The sequence below is a fragment of the Miniopterus natalensis genome, chromosome 10, assembly GCF_054644295.1.
Source record: "Miniopterus natalensis isolate mMinNat1 chromosome 10, mMinNat1.hap1, whole genome shotgun sequence".
Lineage (NCBI taxonomy): Eukaryota > Metazoa > Chordata > Mammalia > Chiroptera > Miniopteridae > Miniopterus > Miniopterus natalensis.
Window position 1 is genome coordinate 41,208,849 of NC_142090.1, and position 19,374 is coordinate 41,228,222.

Sequence of the window (19,374 nt, forward strand, 5' to 3'; positions counted from 1 at the left end):
GCAGTGCTGCTTCGGTGCCCAGGGGACAAACTGCTACACAGAACGAAGGCAAGAACTGAAGAGAGTAGAATGCCATTTTCCCACCTCACAGGTTTGCCATGTGGGGTTCCCAGGAAAGGAATGTAAGCAGGAAATCAGTCTCACAGGGGCTGGGTGAAGGGGTACCCTTGGGGTGCCAGAGTACAGAGCAGAAGAACGTGCAGGACAACCCCAGGCAATTACTGGGATGAGGAGGGACTTGAGGGGTCTTAAATCCTTTACACAGGTGGGAATAATGAGGCAGTGAAAGTTGAATACTTACATTTATTTGTGACTCTATGTTAATTCGAAATTCAGTCACACAAAAACGTAAGACAAATTGTCCTCAAAGAAATGATATTTTCTGGAGTCAGATATGCAAATGTAATAAAATGTGACAAGTATTATTACAATAAAATACAGAGGGACTTAAGAAAGACTTAGCAAAGGAGCTCTAGCTGGTTTGGCTCAGTGGTTAGAGCTTCAGCCCATGGGCTGAAGAGTACTGGGTTCTATTTGGCCAAGTGCATATACTTTGGTTTTGGGCTCGATCCCCGGCCCCAGTCGGGGTACGTGTGGGAGGCGACCAGTGGATGTGTCTCTCTCACCTTGATGTTTCTCTTTTTCTCTCCCTTCCATTCTCTCTGAAAAGCAATGGAAAAAATATCCTCAGGTGAGGATTTAAAAAGAGAAGAGAGAGAGAAGAAAGAAAGGAAAAAGAAGAAAAAAAGAGAAAAGAAAAAAGACTTTGCAAAGGAGGTAACAACTGAGCAAGGCTCTGAGGGATGAACAAGAGTTTGCCAGATGAAAAAAAGATGAGTAGAAGGAATCTCTCATGCAGGAGTTTCATGTTATGAAAATTCTTTTCTCCGAAGGATGGAGAGTTAAGTTAGGGGCAAATGGTGAAGGAGCATGCCAGTAGATCTGGAATTTATTTTATAGGCAACAAGGAACCACCCAGACTTTTAAGTAAGGGTATCATGGAATCACCTTTTTTTTTTTTTTAAGAAAGGAAATTTAGAGGGAAATTTGGACAATTAATTGAGAGGCAAAAGGTGCCCAGGTGGTAGGGGTAAGGCCCAGGATCAAAAGAGTGATGAGTCTGAGGAAAAACTGTGGGAAGACCAAGTAGCAGAGATCATAATACTGTTTCGGGAACTGTGGTTTCAAAAATAGGAGGTTCTGTGTAGCTGAGCACATTTGGTGGTGGGAGGAGGGGACAGCAGCGGCAAGAGGAAGAAAAGGAGGCTGCTCACTCACGCACGGTGCTGGGGTTGAAGTCGCAAGTGCAGACTGAAGTTCGAGCAGAACAGAGTTGTCGGGCCTTGAAGGATGACCTTGTGCCCTTTTTCTTCCAGAATCCCCACCCTAGCACTGGGGCTGAAGCCTGCGGTGGGGAGAAGGGATGATGGGCTCCGCAAATGTTTTCTTGTGTTAAACTAGAGAACTGAGCCTGGCCAGGTAGCTCAGTTGGTTGGAGTATCCTCCGGGTATATCAAGGTTGTGGATTCAATCCCAATCAGGGCACATACAAGAATCAACCAGTGAATGCACCAATGGGTAGAACATATGGATGCCCCTCCTTCCCCCCCTCTCTCCCTTCCCCTCCCTCTCTCCCTCTCCCCCCCCCTCTCAGCAGCTGGGAGGAACCTCTGGGAGAGCAGGTTGCAGAGTGGGATAGATTACTGAGGACCTTGAGTGCCTAAGGGTCTTGGACACCATCTAGGATACAGTGGAGAGAGGGCTCGGGACCTGACCTATGCAACCAGCAGTGTGTTTGCTAAACACTGCACATTTAGAAAATCTTAACTTTTTGTTTACATTTCAGTAATGCTCCCAAAGCAGAAAAGAAGCAAATTTGAACTAATCCTGTTCTCTGGGACTAGAAAACCCAATTCCTACCTCGAACAGACAACTTATACGTTACCCTGGAAGCTCCCTATTGGGGTCTATTTGGAAATAACGCTTGAAATAAATAAATAAATAAATAAATAAATAAATAAATAAATAAATAAATAAATAAATAATAGGAAATCACCTCAATCATCCAAACTGGTAAGTTTCGAAGAAAATAAATGTTTTAAAAGAAAAAGGACAAATTTTAGAAAGACCACAGACGTTGCATAGAAACCTAAACCCAGGAGAGTGGCATTTCAAAACCAGCCATTTGTTTTCTGGAACATCTTTTGTAGCCAAATCCCAACCACTCTCATCACCGGAACCCTCCCACCCTCCGTCCCCGGCCTCCAGCAAACCCTCCTTCCCACCCCCAACCACCACCTCACAAGCTCGGAGACTGACCTTGCTTGGTGGTGGCCCCGCAGCCCAGGTGCGGGGCGACCCAGCCCCACGGAGGCACGCGCGTGGGCCCAAGTCCAATCGCCGCCCGCCGCCGCCGCTCCAGCAGGGGCGGTCAGGGTGCAGGCAGGAGGAAGGGGGGCGCCGGTGAGTGCGGGAGCCGGGAGGAGAGCCGACGCCGGGCGGGGGGGCGGCGGGAGCGCGGCGGGGCGCCGCGGGGCCTGCCCGCTTCACCGAGTCGCCGCCGACGCGCCGCAGTCGGAGCCCGCGACGCGCGGGCGCAGGGTCGGCGCCGGGCTGCCCGAGGCGACGGCTTCCTCTCCCGGGAACGGCATCTGCGCTCAGGGCGGAGCGGCGGGCGCCGCGTAAGAGCGTGAGTAGCTGGATGCGCGCCCGGCGCTGACACTCGGTCCGGCGAGCGGGCGACGGCTGAAGCGGGGAAGGGCACGGGGACTACCGTGTTGTCCCCGGGACGCCGGCCCGGGGCTTAGCAGAGCGCTCTCCGTGCGGAAGGGCGAGCCTTGTCGCGAACCCCCTGCTTCTTCTCAGGCCGCGACCCACCGCAGGCCCCGCGGGAAGGCGCAGCGGGGAGTACCGCATCCCAGGCTGCGCGGGCGGGCGCCCATCACTGCCCCCCGGCTGTGACCAACTTCTGCCTCCGTGCCCGCGCCCCACGCGTTCCGGGAAACCCTGCCTCGCCGTCTCTCTGTGCAGAGTTGGGCCTGAGGGGCGACTGAGCCGGACCCTGGGCTCCCCGGCGCGGACACCCGGCGCGGGGTTCCCGCCGGTGCGGCCCCGGCTGGGAGCGCAGGGGCCGGGCTGCGCGCTCGGGCGTGTGCGCGTGCGGGTCTCCGCGGACACATCTGGGCGTGGGCTTTGTTCAGCTGTGCTTTCACCTGCGCGACCGCGGAGTTCTGGGTGAGCCAACCTCCGCTCTCGCCACTCGGGGGGGAACTGGGGGAGGCTAGGGACGGCAGGGTGGCGGCTTTCCTGGGCTTTGTGGCCCCGCAGGTGCGGACCCCGGGGTCCTGGTGCCCCGCCCAGACTCTCTGGGCTGGGACTTGTTGGGGCTGGCTCGCTGGGGCTTGGGGCGGACTAAAAAGAGCACCTCGCAGCCCAGGCTCGCAGAGGGGGTGTCTTGGCAACAGCTTCGGCCGGAGAGGCTGTGTTGAGCCGGGAGTGACTGCCGGCTCCGGGGCATCCATTGCGCGGCGACGCCATCTGCGCCGGGCCCCTCCACGCCGCGCGGGTGGGCGCCGCAGCGGATCGCCGGCTCAGCCGTTCCCAGCCCGCATCTGCCAGCGCACGGAGCTGGGGAGCGGGGAGTCGTCATCTCTTCCAGAGCGGTGTACGCCGGGCAGCAAGTGACGCCGGTGGGTTCCCTGGGAAGAGCAAACACTCCCCTTCCCTCCGGATTGTCCCCCGGCCCGCAGCCTCATCCTCTGCGCCCGCACACTCCGTGGCCGCCACGGCACAGCCGCGGGCGCGGAGGGAGGGTGCTGGCGCTGAGAGGTGGCGTCGCTTTCCCACCCGGCCTCTCCCCTGTCTTTCCGGACCATCAGCCCCAGCCAGAGGCCACATCGGGCTCGTAGACGTCTGTCCTAAACGGGAACATTCTTTTCCTGACGAGTCCCGCGTGGTTAACGCGCAGAGGTGCAGTTCCGAGGGGCTATGCCCTTCTTCGCCGTAGGCTCTTGCAAGAAGAGGTGGAAGCGAGTATAGTGGGCCGGGGGACATTCGTGCAGCACCTGGAGCTCCCCCTGGGGCTATCCTGGGAAGTAATACCGTAGCCACTGAATACAAACCGGGGAGGCTGCGCTGCGTTGGTTGGGACTGTTTTATGCTAACCATGCCCTGTTATTAAAATATTGTAATAACAGCTCAGGAGTGAGACCCTTCCAGAAGAACTGAAATGGGTTTAAACAATTGGACGCTTTTTACTTGAATGATAGTGGTAGTCAACATTTTTTGAAAAGCTTCAGATATGCTGGGTGCTGTGCAGTTTACAAGTATCATCTCATTTACTTTCCACCACGGCCCCATTTTAAACACTGGGAGATGGAAACTTAGAGAAACCAAGTAACTTTCCTAAGACCACATAGCTAGGAAGTGGGGCGACAAGGGTTAGCTTTTTGGCCCTACACTTTGTCATTCAAGACTGTGAAAATGTGGCCTTTTAGAGGTTTATTAGTTTAGAGGAAGCCTGAAATCATACGGTATTCAAAATCAGGGACATATTATAAGCCCATTTAATTTTAACCCCTGCAGACCTCACAGTAGCAGGCAATGTAGTAATTCAGCGAATTGTATTGTGGAATAGCCTTTTATTGCCTTTTGTTGCCCTTGAATTCCTTTACAAATTCCTTTATTCCTGTTAGCTTTTAAGTACTTGGCGGTTAACCCACAATCCAACTATTTACAGTTACTGTTTCTGGCATATCACAATTTTTGAGAAACTTTTTTTTTTTTAAAGAAAAGGTAACTTTTCCATTTGTCAAATGTTTCTATTTCGGGTACCCAGCCTGAATCTCTTTTGTAGACCCTTTTGACTTTGGAAGATTTACTCCTCAAACTGAATGTTGAATTTGAATAGAACTCTAGTATAAAATCTTAGAAAAGCATTCAGTATCATATCTATATATAAAAAACTGTGTGGTGCACTTAATGCTCCATGTTAACTAGTAGAAACAATAATTTGAACTAAAACAAAATCAGCTATTCCTGAAATAGCTTTTAGAATGATTATAATTGACTGATCAATTGGAAAAATGAGTTCTAAATTCTACTGACTCATAGTCTTCTTTCTACCTGCTTTTACTTTATTGCTGGAAAGTTGTTAAACATGTCACATAATCCAGGAATTTTAGAGCTGTAAGATAACACTTGGTAACCTTTGGGTTTCACAGTAACTACATTGGGGCTGGGAGAGGTTACCCAGCCCTCTAATGCAGGGTAATGGTGAGGTCTTTGGACTGTAGGCCAGTGCCCTTACACCACATCATTTTTATTATTGCATCATTGACAGTAAATGAAAAGTAAATTGTCTTTGGAAATGATACTTTCTGTGAAGCCAATGCGACAATAACAATAAGAGTTGGGTGTGACAGCTTCAGGAAGATGAGAGGGTAATGAGAATGTACACACCTGGGCTATGCAAAATTTCCCTAAGAGTCATTTCAAATAATGCTTTTGTGTTGGTATAGTTTTCCTTGTGTAATCGGTTGAATATAAATAGAATCTGAAGATATTATATTGTGTATGTACAAAGGAGTTATTTAATGGAACCCCACAGGAAGCTTTTCTGATAAAGAGATTCATTCATTCATCCATCACTCTTTAATGAGTGCATGACTTACTGTTCTAAGCACTGGGAATACAGTGGTGAGCAAAATAGAATTCCTGCCTTTGGGGAGATTGTAATTTTATGGTACATACTTCCAAACACAGATTCTTTTTTACCTACTATAAATGTATAATTTGATGAACTTAAGCAAACTGAACACACGGGACTAGTGCTCAAAACAAGGAACAGAACATTGTGCACATCGGAGAAAGCCCTCTTGTGGCTCTTACCAGTCATTACTCACCTTAAGGTAACCACTGAGACACCCATGCTTTTTTCTGATATCCTCACATGAAATCAGAGTCTTTGTCCTAGTCAGCTCAGGCTATCTTAACAAAATACCATAAGCTGGGTGGTTTAAAGAACAGACATTTACTTTCTTACATTCCTGGATTCTGGAAAGTGGAGATCAGGGTGCCAGCATGGCTGGGTTCTCATGAGAGCTCTCTTGCCAGCTTGTAGACTGCTATCTTCTCCTTGTGTATTCATATATCCTTTCCTTGGTGCCTGCCTGTTGAGAGAGAGACTGCCCCTCTTCCTCTTCGTGTAAGGCCACTGATTCTATTGGATTGGGACCCACCCTTATTACCTTATATAACCTTAATTACCTCCTAAAAGCCGTATCTGCAAACATAGTCATATTGAGTATTAGGACTTCAACATATGAATGGGGGGGGGGCACAGTTCAATCCATAGGTGTCCTGATTTGCTGCCTCAGTTAGCAGCCTTTGGAGCCTCATCCCCACTTACAAAGAAAGTTTCCATTTGAAAAGCATAGTAACCAGTAACAAATTTAAAAAGAATATAGAGTTCCTAAAGCATTCTTTTTCTCTAGGAAGTTTTGCGTGTTTGCATACAAAGACTGCTTTAGTCTTCAACTGCTGAGATGATTGGCAAAGAGGAAAATGAAAATGATTCGAAATGATTTAAAATTACTAAATACATTTGAATGAATTTCCCTTTTATATTTCATGTTTTCCCACCAGAAGGAGCCTTGGCTTTCCTGCCAGGTGAAGACAGAGGAGATAGTAGGGATTGTTTGGCATCTAGGGGTGTCAAGGACAAGAACCCAGTAGCTTATTGTATTTAACCCTTTGTCCACCCAGGCAAACAAAAGGCCCCTTTAATTTTAAAGAGTCTTTTATTGACATCAGAGGCTGAAGTTTCTAATACTAAGAAAGTGTTTCCAAATGAACTGATGAGTGTTTATTTTCCCTCTTAAAATGTGAAAATGAGCCTGGCCGGGCGTGGCTCAGTGGTTGAGCGTGGGCCTAGGATCCAAGAGATCGCGGTTAGATTCCAGTCAGTGCACATGCCTGGGTTGCAGGCTCCATCCCAGTTGGCGGTGTGCAGGAGGCAGCCGATCAATGACTCTCTCATCATTGATGTTTCTGTCTCTCTCTCTCCCTCTCGCTTCCTCTCTCTCAAATCAATAAAGATATATTTTTTAAAAATATACGAAAATGAGGGCTACATGAAGAAAATATGGGACTGTCTCTGCCTCCAGTTTTAGCAACAATAACTCTTTCAATATCAGGTTGTCTTTAAATGGGGGAGCAAATGCAATATACTTATAGAAAATAGGATGTTTTTGCTAAGTTCTTTATTGTGGTGAAATATATATAAGAAAATTTACTGTTTTAACCATTTTTAACTGTATAGTTTAGTGGCATTGAATACTTTACATTGTTTTGTACCTATCACCATTGTCAGTCTCTCCAGAACTTTTCTTAGCTTCCCAAACTGAAACCCTGTGTCCATTAAACACTAACTCCCTATTCCCTTTCCTGCCCCCAACCCTGGAAAGAATCATCCTACTTTCTGTCTCTATGAATTTGACTACCTTAAGTATCTCATATGAGTGAAATCATGTAGTATTTGCCCTTTTGTAGCTGGCTTATTTTATTTCACTTAGCATAATGTCTCAAGGTTTATCTATGTGTCAAAAGTTCCTTTTTTTAAAGCTGAATAATATTCCATTGTATATTCATACCACTTTTTCTTTTTTTTAAGAAAAGTGTTAACCTGTTAATGGACAGTTGAGCTATTTCCACTTTTTCGCTATTGTGAACAATGTTGCTATGAACATGTGTGTACAAATATTTTTTTGAGCCACTGCTCTCAACTCTTTTGGGCATGTAGCCAGAAGTGGGAGTGTTAGATCATACAGTGATTCTATTTTTTTTTTTTTAAATTTATCTTTATTGTTGAAAGTGTTACAAATGTCCCGTTTCTTTCCCCCATTGACCCTTTCCACTCTGCTCCTGCCACTTCTCCTGGCCTTCCCTGAATTATTGTCTGTCCATGGGCTATGCATGTATGCATATAAATTCATTAGTTAATCTCTCCCCTCCCCTGAAATATGTCAGTCTGTTGTATGCTTCAGTGTCTCTGGATCTTTTTTGTTTGTCAGTTTATTTTATTCATTAGATTCCACATGTAAATGAAACCAGGTGATACTTGTCTCTCTGACTGGCTTATTTCGCTTAGCATAATACTCTCTAGGTCCCTCCATGCTGTCTCAAAGGGTAAGAGATTCTTCCTTTTTTACAGCTGCATAGTATTCCATGATGTAAATGTACCACAGTATTTTAATTCACTCATCTGCTGATGAGCACTTGGGCTGTTTCCTGATCTTAGCTATTATAAATTGTGCTGCTATGAACATAGGGGTGCATATATTCTTTCTTCTTGGTGTATCTGGCTTCTTAGGACATATAGTCCTAGAAGTGGGATTACTGGGTCAAATGGCAGTTCCATTTTTAATTTTTTGAGGATACTCCACACAGTTTTCCATAGGGGCTGCACCAGTCTGCATTCCCACCAGCAGTGTACTAGGGTTCCCTTTTCTCCACATCTTTGCCAGGCCTTGTTGTTGTTTGTTGATGTGTTGATGGTAGCCATTCTGACAGGTGTGGTGATACCTCATTGTTATTACTCATACAACTCAACACAAGGAAGACAATCAAATTAAAAAATGGGTAGAAGACCTGAGTAGACACCTCTCCAAAGAGGACATCCAAATGGCCAAGAGACATATGAAAAATGCTCAAAGTCACTAATCATTAGAGAGATGGTAATTCTATTTTAATTTTTGAGGAACCACAATACTGTTTTCCATAGCAGCCAGACAATGTTACATTCCTGCCAAGAGTGCACAAGGATTCCAGTTTCTCCACATCATGGCCAACACTAATTTTCTGATTTCTTTTTTTAATGTATCTTTTTATTGATTTCAGAGAGAGGAAGGGAGAAGGGGAGAGATAGAAACATCAATGATGAGAGAATCATCATTGATTGGCTGCCTCCTGCACGCCCCCAGCTGGGGATTGAGCCCCCAACCCAGGCATGTGCCCTGACTGGAAATCAAACCTCGATCTCCTGGATCCTAGGTCAATGCTCAACCACAGAGCCAGGCCCAACTGGGCAATTTTCTGTTTTCTTCATAATTAATAGCTATCCTATTGGGTGTCAAGAGCTATAGTTGTTACTTTTTAAAGTTATAAATTAATATACAATGTATTGTGAATAAGTCATTCATAATGTTTTCTAACTTATCAATTTAACTTTTATTAATAAGGAGATGTATGGTTTTTAAGAAGTGTTCATTGACTCCATACTTTGTGCAAAGCATCAAATCGATGCTGTGTAGCACGTGTATCATTGTCCAGGATAAGCCAGCATTGGTAACATACATTCAGGTTATTATTTTTAAATGTTGAATTAGAGCATATGTGTCTATAGTGCACTTGTGCTAAGTGATTTTGCTATGAGGTTAGATTAAATATTATTAAGCTTTTATTTTACTGAAAAAAATGACATTATTATTTTAACCCATATCTAGAGCAAATTTGCCTCATATCTAGAAATACTTAGAGATGTGCTGGCAGTGTAAATTCCAGGTCTGCACTGGACATTTTACCCCACCATTGAGTCTTTAAAGATGACAGCACAAACCCTCACCACCCAATTATAATTGCTTAGCTGAGCTAATAAAAAAGATGTGGTGTCAACTTAATTGACCTATTTTACTAGCCTACAAGATTTGAATTTCAAATTAGAAAAGGGTAATTTTTAAAAGTCTGATGGAAGATTTCCCTCGACTGACTAAAAAACTAGTGAATAAAAGAAATGGTAAAGGGAACAAATCTACAAACACATTTGCTCATCTACTGCACATACTGCTCAGTTTAAAAGCAGGAATGACAAATCTTGTCTTTTGTGCTCTCTGATTTTCTTCTGCACTGCCCAGTACTAAATAAAGCATAGCTGAATTCACATGAGAATGAAAATGACAGTCACTGTCAGATTAAAATGATCCTTTAAAAAATTCTTCTTATTAAATGACAAGAAGGGCTGGAAAAAATGTTTTGAATATATATTTATATGTATATTTAAATTTTATGATGTGCACGGTATATTGGTTGAAAACCCACTATAACCAGAAAAATATATTCCCAGGGCAATCTGAGGGAATCCTGTAGGAGGTCTTCTACTTGTAATATGCAATGAATTTGATTTGTCTTTCTCAAGTGGGCTGAGAGCATTCAAAAAATTCAGTATATGTATTCAGTTTGTAGTGATCTTTTCTCCAATTTCAACTTTAAAGCTACTTTCATGCCACTTTTAGATGCCCTTGGCATTTGAATGGCACACACTTTTGATGAGCATTACAAACTCATGTAAAACACCATTAACATACTCTCTCTCAAGGGAAAGTGAAAGTAGTAATGTTCCATTAATTATACCTTAAGGTAAAAATGGAATGTCAATGTCGAAAGAGTTTCATCCCTGAGTTTTCTCCATCTTTGAGGAAGGATGGCCTGTGAGCTGGAGTGCTGCCGCCTTCCAAAGCCTTGTGTGCTTTTCAGTCCCGTACCTCAATAGAGAGCTGAAAGGACAGAACTGAACAAAGGAGGCCTGTTTTGCCTGCCCCACTTGCTGGGCTGTTGTCTTGGCCCTTTTCAGTGAAGGAAGGAGGGGGAGCTGGGTCAGAGTTGAAGAACACTGAAAAGGAATTCAAGCTTCATGTCGAAATTTGAATTATTGCTTCAGTTTGAGTGCGGAGCAGATTAGTTTGAATTGAAATTTTTGAATCTGCGGAAGCTTAAGTGACAGATGGTGTTGGGACAACGTACATGGAGCTGGATGGTATTCCTGAAATGTTGAGTGCCCAACTGAGGCACTCGGTAAACATCTAGTTAACTAACAAAAGTTTGAAAACTGTAGGAAGTGCAGTTTGATGCTGTATGCCACATTAAGACATTGGACTGTGAATTAAGGGGCGGCCCCTGCGTCTGGCATACACTCAGATGCACTTGTCCCCCCTAATTGCATTGCAGATCTTTTTCTGACCGTTCTGCTGCTTTCACCTCTAGTATCTAGCTGAATAAATGTAGAAATGCCCAATCAGCTTCGCTTGTAAATTCTCCTTGCCGTGTTTTGATATTGATTACAGATTGTTTTGATATGAACAAGATAAATCTTCTGTAAACATCGACTAACCAGTGTTTTCTCCTTTATGAATATATTTAAGAAGAGTGATTTCAGCTTTCTGCTTCTAGAGGAAATCCATCACTGTTATATTTGTTATTGAAGATATGGCACATGGTTCCCCATCCAGTTTGGTAGGCAGCGTCTGATTTAAAACATTTCAGAAAGAGAAGTTAGCTGAATGTATAACTAGAATAATAAATAACTACTGGGAAGTTGAGGTTATTGAAATGTAAGAGAAATGAAAAATAATTTTGGATAATTTGAAATGCTTCCTGAGGTTCCATAAAACTACAAATGGAAAATTTTGCTTTGATATCTTTGACCACTTAGATGACTTTTTGGCAATAGTCTTTTGTTCTGATGTTAGTGGCATGATAGCTAGAAGCCATTTTTTATATACACTTAATACATTCAAATGACTATTTCTACTTTTAGGGAAGTAATATTACATGACAAAAAATTTCTACATGAACAAAAAAGTGAAGTAGATATTCAGAGATAATAATATTAATTATGTAATGTAAACAAAAGTGAATTTACTTCAGAATTGATTATGTTAACTATATTGTATTTTACATCGGTCGTGATATATACTTTGTATGTCTCATAAATTTTAAGGTAACTTGCATTTTAATAGTTGGAAAAGGGTTTTTAAAACTCCATGGCTCTGTATATATTTCTAATGACAGTTACCTTGTCGCAAAATTAAGTGGAAAGTAAAATATATCAAGGGTTTATTGCTGTCCTAGAACTATGTGCGAACTCATTAAACAGTAGGGAGTGAGTTCATGGTCAGATTGATATTAGGACTGGGATTGGAAGAGTAGAAATCAGGGAGTGTGAAGGATTCAGATGGTGGGGAGGCTCAGGTGGATAATGTGACTTGTGACATCCTGGAGAAGTGTCCTATATAGAAGGCAGAAGGAGCAGAAGGAATTTTAAATAGGAGAGAGTAAAGAACAGAGCACTGTAAAGGTAATAAAACCTGAAAGAAAAAGAGTTAAAAATGATTGTGGTAATTGCTTGCTAATAGAGAATACTCTCCATTCCATAGCATTCAATACTAATTTTTTTTTTTTTTTAATATATCTTTATTGATTTCAGAGAGGAAAGGAGAGGGAGAGAGAGAAACATCAATGATGAGAGAGTCATTGATCGGCTGCAGCCCACAACCCGGGCATGTGCCCTGACCAGGAATCGAACCCTGATCGCCTGGATCCTAGGTCGACACTTAACCGCTGAGCCAAGCCCAGCCGGGCTCAATACTAAATATTTTAAGGAGAATTTTTTGTGGTACATTAGGTCATTGAAGTAACTTGACAACATAAAATAGAAATAACTCATAAGCCACTCCTCAAAAATGAAATATGAAATACATTTACTTTGAAAGTAAATGCACTGAGAAGAATTTACTGAGTCAAAGCTAAAATTATTTCAGCATAAAACAGTTAAATTCTTAATCAGATTTTCTCTTCTTTCAGGGTATTTTGTTCCTTTATATACAGATGGCCCCACCTTGAGAAAATTAGATATGTGAAAATATGAACTTGCCAAACACATTTGGGGTGATTATTAATATTAAACAGGATTCTTTGTTGTTATAAGGATTATATAATGAGTGAGCTCCTATAATGTTTCATAGTTCAATTCAGGAACAGCTTTTCGGGGATATCTAAATAGACAGATTATTCTCTTTACCATGCAAGGCAATGAGGTGCAAATTGATGGAGTGAAATATCTAAGACCCTAGACAAGGACAGAATATAGCCAGTGATTTGTTTCTGAAAATCACCATCTCAGTGTACTCTTTAGATCTTTTAACATTTGCCTTGAAAGACAATTGTGTGAAGATCGTTTGAAAGATTTATGGGAACCATTTGGTGACATTTGGTGTTGACCAAAATTTATTCGCAAATGTACTAATAGGCAGCTAGCAGTGCTAGTTCTAGGATAAATTACCAGCTTTAGATCCTTTTTATCACTTTAAATTTTTAGCCTAGATTTTGTTACATTAAACTGACATTTAAAATTTTTATGTACAAGACCACACTTTCCTTATTTTTTACTCTGGACAAGCAGAATACATCTTAGGAAAGCAGTTACTTCTAGGGAAAATGGAAATGCGCTCTGCTCTGATCATCTTCTGAGCATAATTTCAGCTCTCCCCAGTCCTCCTTCAATCCCCTCTACATAGTTAGGAGAGAGGCCAATGATGAATATGCATGTGTCACACACCTGTGACCAAGAGATCCTCCATCAAGAAATGGCAGAGTATCAGTTACTTGAAATGGATGACTTGTGGCAGCTGCTGTCTGTGGCTCACCGGGCTCACTGCCCTGCACCAACAGCTGCACAGCACATCCTGCCATCAGACCGCCTCAGCCACCTCCATCAAAAAAGGGGCTGAGCCTTCTGATCCCAAGGTGTTACTTCATGGGTACTCTGTTCCTGAGGTAGAATATATAAAGATGTCTCTGAATTTTAGGAAAGAAAATCACAATGATTTTTACAACTTTTTACTATTAATAAATAACAATAATCTATGTTGTTTATTGGTTGCTTAACTATATGAACATCTTACAAGAATTATCTCATTTTGTCTTCATAACAGTCCTTTATGTCAGAGGCCAGCAAATTTTTTCTGTAAGGGCCAGATAGTAAATATTTTAGACTTTGTAGGTCATGCAGTCTCTCTCAAAACAGTCAGGGAAAATGTGTAAATGAGTGGGCATTTCCATTTTCCCATAAACTTTCTTTACAAAAACAAGCCAAAATTTGCCCATGGTTCATAGTTTCCCAACTCCTGCTTTAAGCTATTATACCCTTTTTTAAATTTTTTTAGTTTTTATTTTTTAAAAAAATATATCTTTATTGATTTCAGAGAGAGGAGAGGAGAGGGAGAGAGAGAGATGGAAACATCAATGATGAGAGAGTCATTGATCGGCTGCAGCCCGCAACACGGGCATGTGCCCTGACCGGGAATCGAACCCTGATCGCCTGGATCCTAGGTCTACGCTTAACCACTGAGCCACGCCCGGCCGGGCTATACCCTTTTTTTTTTTTAAAAAAATTCTTACCCAAGGATATTTTTCCATTGATTTTTGGAGAGAATGTAAGGGAGGGAGGAATGTATGTGATGGGGCGGGACTGGGGAGAGAGAGGGAGAAACATTAATGTGAGTCTGGTTGCTTCCCGCGCACACAGTCCGAGGGCCAACGCTCTAACCACTTAGCCAAACTGGCCAGGGCTAGTATACCCTTTTTATAGATGAGAAAAACTGAGGCTTAGGGTGTTTAACTAAAGCGTCAAAATAGCACAGCTGTTAAATTGCAGAATTCAAGGAGTCTGACTTCCATTCCTTAGTCTTAACTCCTATGAGCTACAGGTTATCCTGCCATGAGAAATGACAAGAAATGAAATTTTAGTTTCTGCATTTTGTAAATTATAGATTATGACCCAAACTTCTAAGAGAAACTTCCAGTTCCCTTAGAAACATGGAGAGAAGAGTATCAGTCCATGTCTTGAAGATGCTATTTAGGTACTATAGGTAGGCTAATCTACAGCACAGTCAAGTGATGGGACTGCATCTTGAGTAATTGAGTAAACCTTTTAAGAGTCTCCAAATGACCTAATATTGTGGCCATTTTTGTCTATAGGATTGCAGAAGCCAAATTACCCTAATTTAAAAATACATGTAAATAATTACTTTTAAAATTTGCTTATAAATTGGTGGTCCGTGTATTATGCAGTACAATAACTTTGGCATATTCCCAGGAAAGATTTTTATTTTTATAAAAAACAAATTATGCAGAGGAGTTGCATGTTTAATATAAAACCCTTGAATGAGAATTCTAAGCAGTTTTTATTTTCCAGGATGGACAACTCCTTTTGTGTTTTATTTCCATGGTAACAGTTAAGTTTCGTCTTGAGAACAACAAACCTACAAGATAATCATCCAATTCACATTGTTGGGCATCTCCTTAGGGAATTTGTAGTGCTTCATGATATCAAGATAGCACCTGAAGTAGAATAGCACAGGCTTGCTGTGTTTTTTATACAACAAAGCTGAAGTTAGGAAAGTTTTAGTTTTAGGCAGAAGTTTAGCATACTCAAAATACCATGAGCGGTCCAACTTCAAAGAGGTACCAGGGACACAGTAAAGAACTCCAGAGCTCACAGTTCCTGACCTCCGGGCGAATGAAATTTTAGGAAGCGTGCAGTTGGCAAAATGGATGCTTCATGTGACTAAACATTGTTGCTTGTACTTTGTCTGAGGGAAGCTCAAAATGGAGCCACTCCCGGTGGAGAAATCAGAGAGTGGAAACTCTTGTGGGGAAGTAACCCTACTCTCTTTGAAAATCTGAAGTCTTTGAATTTAAGTGAGCCTCCATTCATACTAAGAAAGCTGACAGAGGAATAAAACCCAACTAGTGGAGAAGTTGACTACTGTGTTCCTGTGAAGTGGTTACTGTGAATTAATTCGTATAACAAATTATAAAGGTCATGGTCAGTAAATGTAGAAAAGGAAATTTTGTGAATCATTTCCTAGAAAAGATAGTCTTAGGCGTAGTTCATTTAATGAAAAAAAATGTAGCCCAAATGAAAAATGGAATTATGATACCATGGACAACTTTTTGTTTATTTTCTTCGCATTATTTTACATATCATATAACCTGCCTATGGTAAGTATACAACTTAGTAATTTTTAAAATACATTTAAAAATTGTGCAACTGTGGTAAACAAATTTCTAAGATGGCCTCAAAGGTTCTCTTCCCTGTTGTATGAACCCTGTATAATACCTTCCCTTAAAGTGTGGGCAGGACCTGTGTACATGGTGGGTTTCCATAATTAGGTTACACATTTTAGAGCAAAGGTGATGGGATTTTGTATATGTAATTAAGGTCCCAAGCAACTCAATTAAAAGTTAGTGGAAATGAAACACTGCATTTCTAACAAGTTCCCAGGTTGCAACACAAGGTATCATATTTTGAGACATACTGGACAGAAAATGGGATAGACAGGGTCAGAGAGTGGATCAAGTCTTCTCACGATATACCTTTTTTATGATTTTGATTTTTGAAAAATATGTGCATGTATTACCAGACTAAAAAGCAAATCTTAATTAAAAAAAAACAAATACAAAACAGAGTGGGAAGAGAGATATTCTGGCTAGCCTGACTTAATCGGGGTAAACCCTCCAAAAAAAGATAGTCATAAGCAAGACACTTTCCCATGGGCCTTGAAGGAATTTTTATCCATCTTGTGACATTTGTGGAGATGTTCCTTGCGGTCCTTCAACCAAAAGGAACTTGGTGCTAGTGCTGTCAGCAATCTGAATGAGCTTGGAAGGGGAGCTCCAGATGAGAAAGCAACCTGGCAAACACCTTGATAGACTCAGCCATGTCCAGACTTCTGACCTGTGAGAAACTATGAGATAAAAAATGTGTTGTTTTAAGACTCTAAGTTTGTGGTAACTTACTGCATGGCATAAGAAAATAATATATAGCAACTGCCCCCACAATCTAGTTTTGAACATTTTTGTCACTTCCTCCCAAATATTCTTGAAGGCATATGCAGTCAAATTCTCCCACCCCAAGGCAACCACTGATCTGCTTTATTTCTCTACAAATTTGCCTTTATTGTACATTTCATATTAATGGAATCATACAATTTGGAATCTTTTGTGCCTGACTTCTTTCATTTAGCATGTATCAGTGGTATTCCATTGTGTGGAGGTACCACATCGTGTTAATATATTCAGCAGTGGGTGGACATTTGGGTTATTTCATATTTGGGGCAATTATGAATAATGCTGCTGTGGACATTAGCATGTAAGTCTTTGTACCCATGTTTTCATTTCTTTTTTTCTTTTTCAATCACAGTTGAAATACAATATTACATTACTTTCAGGTTTACACTCCAGTGATTAGACATTGTAAAACTTACTAAGTGATCATCCTGAAAAATCTCATATCCATCTAACACTTAGTAAGTGTAAAATTCAGCATATGTAATATAATCAATAATATTACACCCCCATGACTATACTGTAATTACTAATTTGTACTTCTAAATCCCTTCACCTTTTTCAAGCATCCCGCCAACCCCCTACCATCTGGCAACCAGCAAAAAGTTATCTGTTTCTGTTCCGCTTGTTCATTTATTTTGATTTTGAGATTCAGTTGTTGATAGATATATATTGATTGCCATTTTATTGTTCATATTTTTTATCTTTAAAAACCCTTTAACATTTCATGTAATACTGGTCTGGTGGTGATGAACTCTGTTGGCTTTTTCTTATCTGTGAAGCTCTTTATCTGACCTTGAATTCTGAATGATAGCTTTGCTAAATAGAATAAGCTTGATTGTAGGTTCTTGCTTTTCATCACTTTGAATATTTCTTGCCACTCCCTTCTGGCCGGCAGAGTTTCTTTTGAGAAATCAGCTGACAGTATTATGCTTTTCTCTTCCTGCTTTTAAGATTCTCTCTTTGTCTTTAACCTTTGGCATTTTAATTATGATGTGTCTTGGTGTGGGCCTCTTTGGATTCATCTTGTTTGGAACTCTCTGTGCTTCCTGGATATGTATGTCTATTTCTTTCATCAGGTAAGGGAAATTTTCTGTTATTATTTTTTCAAATAGGTTTTCAATTTCTTGCTCCCTCTCTTCTCCTTCAAGTATCCCCATGATGCAAATATTGGTGTGCCTGAAGTTTTCCCACAAGCTTCTAACACTATCTTCATATATTTGGATTTTTTTTTTGCTGTTCTGATTCAGTGTTTTTTGTTTCCCCGTATTTCAAATTGTTGATTTGATGCTCAGCATTCTCTACTCTACTGTTGATTCCCTGTAAATTATTCCTCATTTCAGTTAGTGTATCTTTCATTTCTGACTGGTTCTTTGTTATGGTTCCCAAGCCTTTTTCCATACTGTTGAAGTTGTCACTAAGTTTCTTGAGCATCCCTGTAACCATTGTTTTGAAAACTTTGTATCCGGTAGTTTGCTTGCTTCCATTTCATTTAGTTCTTTTTTTGGAGATTTATCCTGTTCTTTCATTTGCAACATGTATCTTTTGTCTCTGCATTTTGGCTGCTTCCCTGTGTTTGTTTCTATGTATTAGATAGAGCTACTATGTCTCCCAGACTTGGTAGAGTGGCCTTGTGTAGTAGGTGTCTGTAGGGCCCAGTTGCACAGCCTCCCCAGTCACCTGAGCTGGGCACTCCAGGTGTGCTCCTGTGTGGGCTGTGTGCACTGTCCTGTTTTAGCTGAGCCTTGATTGCTGTTGGTATAACTGGGAAGGACCAATTGTGACTATAGCAAAAGAGCTGCTGTGCAGGAGTCAACCCTACAGATCAGGACTTGCTTCAGTGGGGCTTAGTACTCACCAAGTCTGCCCCTTGAATGTGTCACTTGTGGAGGTGTAGGGTTATAATCTGGTGTGATCTAAAGCTTCGTGTCAGGTTCGCTGGCCTGGGGCCTCCTGGGAGGTGCAGAGTCAGCCACTGCCTGTGCCCTGCCTGGGGCGACCTGGCATGAGCTACTGGGCAATCTGCAGATGGCTGTTACTTGTGATGGTCTTGGAGGTGCCCAAGAGAGGCCAAACTGTGATCCTAGGCTGGCTGCCACTATTCCTGGGCCTTGGGCCACTTAGCCAGAGCTATGGAGCACTCTGAGGCTAGCTGCTACTTGTTTGAGAGATTTTAGGAAAGCCCAAAGCATGAGACAAGGGAGGACAGTTATATGGAAAGACCACTGGGCATGGCTTGGATGAGCCTGCAAATTGGGTGGGGTGAGGTCTCAGGAAATCACCAGGGCAAGGGGAACAGTGTGAGGGAGAATCAGATATAGTGCCAGCTTGTGAACACTATGGTGGGGAGGGCTCAGCAAAGGAACAATGGCTTCTGCCAGCACTTTTGTCTGGGAGAAAGCTGCAGCCCCCAGCTCTTGCCCTGATGCCAGACAATTTAGTTCTTCCCCATATGCCCCTTGTTTCTTTCAAACTGCTGCCCCGATGCTGGAGCTCAGAGAGAGTGAGTTCGAGTAAGTCCATGCCTGGGCCCTTTAAGAGGAATGCCTGGGACTCTAGCAGCCTCTGTCTTTATCAGCCTCATTGCCTGCTGGTTCTTTATCAGCCTGAAGTTATGGGGACTTCTCTTCACAGCACTAGAACCCTGGGTTGAAGGGTCTGGTGTGGTCTGGAACCCCCTCACTTCTTAGG

At 42.2% G+C, this 19,374-nt stretch overlaps 1 protein-coding gene across 1 annotated transcript in view; it reads left to right on the plus strand.

Annotated features, from left to right (window-relative positions):
* The first annotated feature begins 3,152 nt into the window (after window positions 1-3,152).
* NRCAM (neuronal cell adhesion molecule) overlaps window positions 3,153-19,374 on the plus strand; it is a 320,485-nt gene continuing 304,263 nt past the window's right edge. The window contains exon 1 of the mRNA XM_087821087.1: window positions 3,153-3,234. The gene's annotated coding sequence lies outside the window, so the exon portion shown is untranslated. The remainder of the gene's footprint in view (window positions 3,235-19,374) is intronic.